This window comes from Saccopteryx leptura, chromosome 1 (genome assembly GCF_036850995.1).
Source record: "Saccopteryx leptura isolate mSacLep1 chromosome 1, mSacLep1_pri_phased_curated, whole genome shotgun sequence".
In the NCBI taxonomy this organism is placed as follows: domain Eukaryota; kingdom Metazoa; phylum Chordata; class Mammalia; order Chiroptera; family Emballonuridae; genus Saccopteryx; species Saccopteryx leptura.
Genome location: NC_089503.1, coordinates 184871400 through 184878293, shown reverse-complemented (window position 1 = coordinate 184878293; position 6894 = coordinate 184871400).

Genomic DNA, 6894 nt, shown 5'->3' with positions numbered 1-6894 from the left:
CTTTCTTCCTTTCAATAAAGCCTGTTACTCTGGTCTTTCAGACTCCCATGAATTCCAACATTTGGTGCCGAAACCCGGGTACTAACTGCCTGGACAATCCCTCTTTCCCGTTCAAACTTACAACCAGGGGGGACCTAAAGATGGCAGTGGAGTAGGTGGATGCACAGACACCCAGCTTTCACCACCAAGCTGGAATACAAATCAATTTAGGAAAAATCAGCATGAAAAACTAACTCTGGACTACAAGAACAGCTCTCAAAAACCAAGAAGCAAAGAAGAAGCCACAACAAACCTGGTAGGGAGTGCCTGAATCTCCCTTGCTTACAGGAATGGAGGGGGGGGTGAGGCTGAGAGCCCAGAGGGGATCTCACCCCAGGGAAAAGTGCAGAAAATACTGCTCACAGCCACTAGTCTGGCGACCAGGGAGCGAGGTGTGTTGAAAAGACCAGCTTATCTCCCAAGTGGAAAGGAAAGAGAGAGGGACAGACTGTGAGGGGCTAAGGAATGCAGGAGATGATCTAAAAAAAAGCTGACTCATCCGTGCTGGAGGCGGCCATAGCTGGGGGAGGGACTGATCCTTCCCCACAAAACAGTACTGAATTGCTTCCGGATCAGAGATCTCCAGACATCTCTTCAGCTCCAATCAGTGCAAAAAGACACAGCTGAAAACAAGAAGTGGAGAGGAGGGGCAGTAACTCAAGTCTCCATGGAGATCTGAGACACACCTCCCCCTACTGAAGCTGAGAAAACACCCTGCCTCCAGAGAGATTAGTTAGTGGAAGAGGCCTTCAGAAACTCAGGTTACAACAACCGCATTCCTGGATACAGTTTCAAGGAAGCTCCCTGCTGAGATCAGTAAACAGGACTATAACCTGTTAAGAAAACAAACAAATCAAGACTTTAAAGCTGCCCAAATCCAAAAGTGGATTACAAATAATAGCTGATACCAACCCAAGAAGACCTAGAAATAACACAACTGAAAACTGGAGGCAGACAACACCAAGCCTAGACTCAACCAACTCTACAAACAAAACACCAACAATGAGAAGACAAAAAAGTGCAATCCAAATAAAACCTTCAGGAGATGAACTGAGTGATATGGAAATAATTAAACTTCCAGATGCAGCATTCAAAATAATGATTGTAAGCATGCTTAGGGATCTTAGAACAACAATGGATGGTCATTATGAACACCTAAATAAAGAAATAGCAAGTATAAAAAAGAATCAGTTGGAGATGATATATACAATATCAGAAATAAAGACCACAATGGAAGAAATTAAAAACAGAATAGATAGAGCTGAGGATCGAATCAGTGAGTTGGAGGACAACTGAAATGAAGGCATGAAAACAGAGAAGAAAAAAGAAAAGAGACTCAAAAAGTCTGAGGAAACTCTTAGAGAGCTCTGTGACAACATGAAGAGAAATAACATCCGCATCATAGGGGTTCCTGAAGAAGAAGAAAAAGAACAAGAGATAGAGACATTGTTCAATCATATCATAGCTGAAAACTTCCCTAAATTAATGCAGGAGAAACTCTCACAAGTTCAAGAAGCACAGAGGACTCCATTAAAGAGAAACCCAAAGAAACCTACACCAAGACACATCATAACTAAAATACCAAAGCTAAGCGATAAAGAGAAAATATTAAAAGCTGCAAGAGAAAAAAGCTATCACCTACAAAGGAGCCCCCATAAGGATGACATTCGACTTCTCAACAGAAACACTTGAGGCCAGAAGGGAATGGCAAGAAATATTCAAAGTAATGCAGAACAAGAACCTACAACCAAGACTACTTTATCCAGCAAGGCTATCATTTAAAATCAAAGGAGAAATAAAAAGCTTCCCAGACAAAAAACAACTCAAAAAATTTATTACAACCAAACCAGTGCTGCAGGAAATGTTAAGGGGCTTGTTGTAAACAGATCATAGTGGGAAAAATTATAGCAAAAAAGGATTACAGCTTTAAAGAATAAAATGGCAATAAACAACTACATATCAATATTAACCTTAAATGTAAATAGATTAAATGACCCAATCAAAAGACATAGTATAAACTTAGGGTAGCTGCATGGATAAGAAAACAGGACCCATACATATGCTGTCTACAAGAGACACACCTTAAAAAAAAGATACACATAGATTGAAGGTAAAAAAATGGAAAAAAAAATTTCATGCAAATGAAAATGAAAAAAAAAAAAAAGCTGGGGTAGCAATAGTTATATCAGACAAATTGGACTTTAAAACAAAGGATATAGTAAGAGATAAAGAAGGCCACTACATAATGATAAAGGGAGTAATCCAACAGGAAGATATAACTTTTATAAATATCTATGCACCTAATATAGGAGTACCTAAATATATAAAGCAGACTTTGATGGATTTAAAGGGCGAGATCAACAGCAATACTATAATAGTAGGAGATTTCAATACCCCACTAACTTCACTAGATAGATCCTCAAGAAAGAAAATTAACAAAGAAACAGCAGACTTATTGGACACACTATATCAACTCGATTTAATAGATATCTTCAGACCTTTTCACCCTAAAGCAGCAGAATATACATTCTTTTCAAGTGCTCACGGTACATTCTCTAGGATAGACCACATGTTAGGGCACAAAAGTGGTCTCAACAAATTTAAGAAGATTGAAATCATATCAAGCACTTTCTCCGATCACAACGGCATGAAACTAGAAATGAACCACAACAGAAAAGCTCAAAAATTCTCAAACACATGGAAACTAAATAGCAGGTTGTTAAATAATGAATGGATTAAAAATGAGATCAAAGAGGAAATAAAAAAATTCCTAGAAACGAATGACAATGAGCATACAACAACTCAAAATTTATGGGACACAGCAAAAGCAGTACTGAGAGGGAAGTTCATAGCACCACAGGCACACTTTAAGAAGCTAGAAAAAGCTCAAATAAACAACCTAACCCTGCATCTAAAACAACTAGAAAAAGAACAGCAAGTAAAGCCCAAATGTAGTAGAAGAAAGAAAATAATAAAGATCAGAGCAGAAATAAATGACATTGAGGCTAAAGAAACAATACAGAGGATCAATGAAACTAGGAGCTGGTTCTTTGAAAAGGCAAACAAGATTGATGAACCTTTAACTAGAATCACCAAGAAAAAGAGAGAGAGAGGACTCAAATAAATAAAATTAGAAATGAGAGTGGAGAAATAACAACTGACACAACAGAAATACAAAATATTGTAAGAAAATACTATGAAAAACTGTATGCCAAAAAACTAGACAACCTAGATGAAATGGACAAATTCCTTGAAACATACAATCTTCCAAAAATCAATCTGGAAGAATCAGAAAACCTAAACAGACCGATTATACCAAATGAGATAGAAACAGTTATCAAAAAACTCCCAACAAAGAAAAGTCTGGGGCCTGATGGCTTCACAACTGAATTCTACCAAGTATTCAAAGAAGAACTAACTCCTATCCTCCTCAAACTATTTCAAAAAATTCAAGAAGAAGGAAGACTTCCAAGCTCCTTTCATGAGGCGAGCATAATTCTGATTCCAAAACCAGGCAAAGACAACACAAAGAAAGAAAATTATAGGCCAATATCTCTGATAAGTATAGATGCCAAATTCCTCAACAAAATATTAGCAAACCGGATCCAACAATATATAGAAAAAATCATACACCATGATCAAGTGGGATTTATTCTGGGGAGGCAAGGCTGGTACGATATTCACAAATCAATCAATGTGATTCATCACATAAACAGAAAGAAGGAGAAAAACCATATGATAATTTCAATAGATGCAGAAAAAGCATTTGATAAAATCCAGCACCCATTCATGATCAAAACTCTCAGCAAAGTGGGAATACAGGGAACATACCTCAACATGATAAAAGCCATCTATGAGAAACCCACAGCCAACATCATACTCAATGGGAAAAAATTAAAAGCAATACCCTTAAGATCAGGAACAAGGCAGGGGTGCCCCCTTTCACCACTCTTATTTAACATAGTCCTGGAAGTCCTAGCCACAGCAATCAGACAAGAAGAAGAAATAAATGGCATTCAAGTTGGAAAAGAAGAAGTAAAACTCATTATTTGCAGATGATATGATATTGTATATAGAAAACCCTAAAGTCTCAGCCAAAAAACTACTGGACCTGATAAATGAATTCAGCAAAGTGGCAGGATATAAAATCAATACTCAGTAATCAGAGGTATTTTTATATGCCAACAATGAACAGTCAGAAAGAGAAATTAAGGAAACAATCCCCTTCACTATTACAACCAAAAAAATTAAGTACCTAGGAGTAAACTTAACCAAGGAGACTAAAGACTTGTACTCGGAAAATTACAAAGCATTGATAAAAGAAATCAAGGAAGATACAAACAAGTGGAAGCATATACCGTGCTCATGGTTAGGAAGAATAAACATCATTAAAATGTCTATATTACCCAAAGCAATCTATAAATTCAATGCAATACTAATTAAAATACCAATGACATACTTCAAAGATATAGATCACATATTTCAAAAATTTATATGGAACCAAAAAAGAACACGAATAGCCTCAGCATTCTTAAAAAAGAAGAATAAAGTGGGAGGTATCACACTTCCTGATATCAAGTTATACTACAAGGCCATTGTAGTCAAAACAGCCTGGTACTGGCATAAGAACAGGCATATAGATCAATGGAACAGAACAGAGAACCCAGAAATAAACCCACAGCTCTATGGACAACTGATATTTGACAAAGGAGGTAAGGAAATACAATGGAGTAAAGACAGCCTCTTTAACAAATGGTGTTGGAAACATTGGACAGCTACCTGCAAAAAAATGAAACGAGATCACCAGCTTACACCACTCACAAAAATAAACTCAAAATGGATAAAAGACTTAAATGTAGGCCGTGAAACCATAAGCATCTTAGAAGAAAACATAGGCAGTAAGCTCTCCGACATCTCTCGCAGCAATATATTTGCTGATTTATCTCCATGGGGAAGTGAAATAAAAGACAGGATAAACAAATTGGGACTATATCAAACTAAAAAGCTTTTGCACAGCTAAAGACAATAAGAACAGAATAAAAAGACAAACTACACAATGGGAGAACATATTTGACAATACGTCTGATAAGGGGTTAATAACCAAAATTTATAAAGAACTTGTAAATCTCAACACCAGGAAGACAAACAATACAATCAAAAAATGGGAGAAAGAAATGAATAGACACTTCTCCAAAGAGGACAAACAGATGGCCAACAGGCATATGAAAAAATGCTCAACATCACTAATCATTAGAGAAATGCAAATTAAAACCACAATGAGATATCACCTCACACCAGCCAGAATGGCGCTCATCAACAAAACAACACAGAATAAGTGCTGGCGAGGACGTGGAGAAAAGGGAACCCTCCTGCACTGCTGGTGGGAATGCAGACTGGTGCAGCCACTGTGGAAAACAGTATGGAGATTCCTCAAAAAACTGAAAATTGAACTGCCTTTTGACCCAGCTATCCCACTTTTAGGAATATACTCCAAGAATACCATAGAACGGCTCCAAAAGGAGAAATGCACCCCCATGTTTGTGGCAGCATTGTTCACAATAGCAAAAATCTGGAAACAGCCCAAGTGTCCATCAGAGGACGAGTGGATTAAAAAGCTTTGGTATATATATACTATGGAATACTACTCAGCCATAAGAAATGATGACATAGGATCTTTTACAACATGGATGGGCCTTGATAACATTATACTGAGCGAAGGAAGTAAATCAGAAAAAACTAAGAACTATGGGATTCCATACATAGGTGGGACATAAAGATGAGACTCAGAGACATGGACAACAGTGTTGAGGTTACAGGGTGGGGGGAGGAGAGGGAGGGGTTGGGAAGTGGAGGGGCACAAAGATCATGGCTTTTCAGCATTTGCCATATTCCCCCCTTAATCTATAGACAGACAGCAAATATTTACTTATGGTGTTTCCACTATAAAGACTGCTGTCTTAGGGACAAATGCTGATGAACTATTTCAGCAGTTTCTCCTTCTTCAAAGACTTATATGTCAACATAGAGCTCCATGTTTCATAGGACATACTCAAGCTCACTTCATGCTCCCTGGAGCTTTTAGCACAAGGGAATGTCCTTTTTTTTTTTCTTTTTTTTTTTTCTCTATTCTTTTCTTTATTTTTTTATTGTTGTATTTTTTCTTTTATTTATTTATTTTTTGTATTTTTCTGAAAATGGAAATGGGGAGGCAGTCAGATAGACTCCCGCATGTGCCGGACCGGGATCCACCTGGCATGCCTACCAGGGAGGAATGCTCTGCCCATCTGGGGTGTTGCTCTGTTGCAACCAGAGCCATTCTAGCGACTGAGGCAGAGGCCATGGGGCCATCCTTAGTGCCCGGGGTGGCTTTGCTCCAGTGGAGTCTTGGCTGCGGGAGGGGAAGAGAGAGACAGAGAGGAAGGAGAGGGGGGAGAGGGGGAGGGGTGGAGAAATAGATGGGCGCTTCTTCTGTGTGCTCTGACTGGGAATCAAACCCGGGAATCCTGCACACCAGGCCAAGGCTCTACCACTGAGCCAACTGGCTAGGGCCTAGGAATGCCCTTGTTGATCAAGCTACCCAAAAGAAAATTATATAGAGCATCCATGATAGACCGAGCAAGTCAGTCTCATACTATTCATCACCAGAACGCTGCAGCCCGGTGTAAACACTTTCTCGGGAAGCAGCATGGCAGATTGGGAAATCCTGTCCAAGGGGTTCTATACTGCCCCTTCATTTAGAGTTAACCCTCAAGGACCCCTATCAGGACAACTTTGGCAGATGGATGTTACTCATATACCTTCATTTGGCAAACAGTCGTATGTCCACATTACAGTGGATACATATTCCGGATCTAT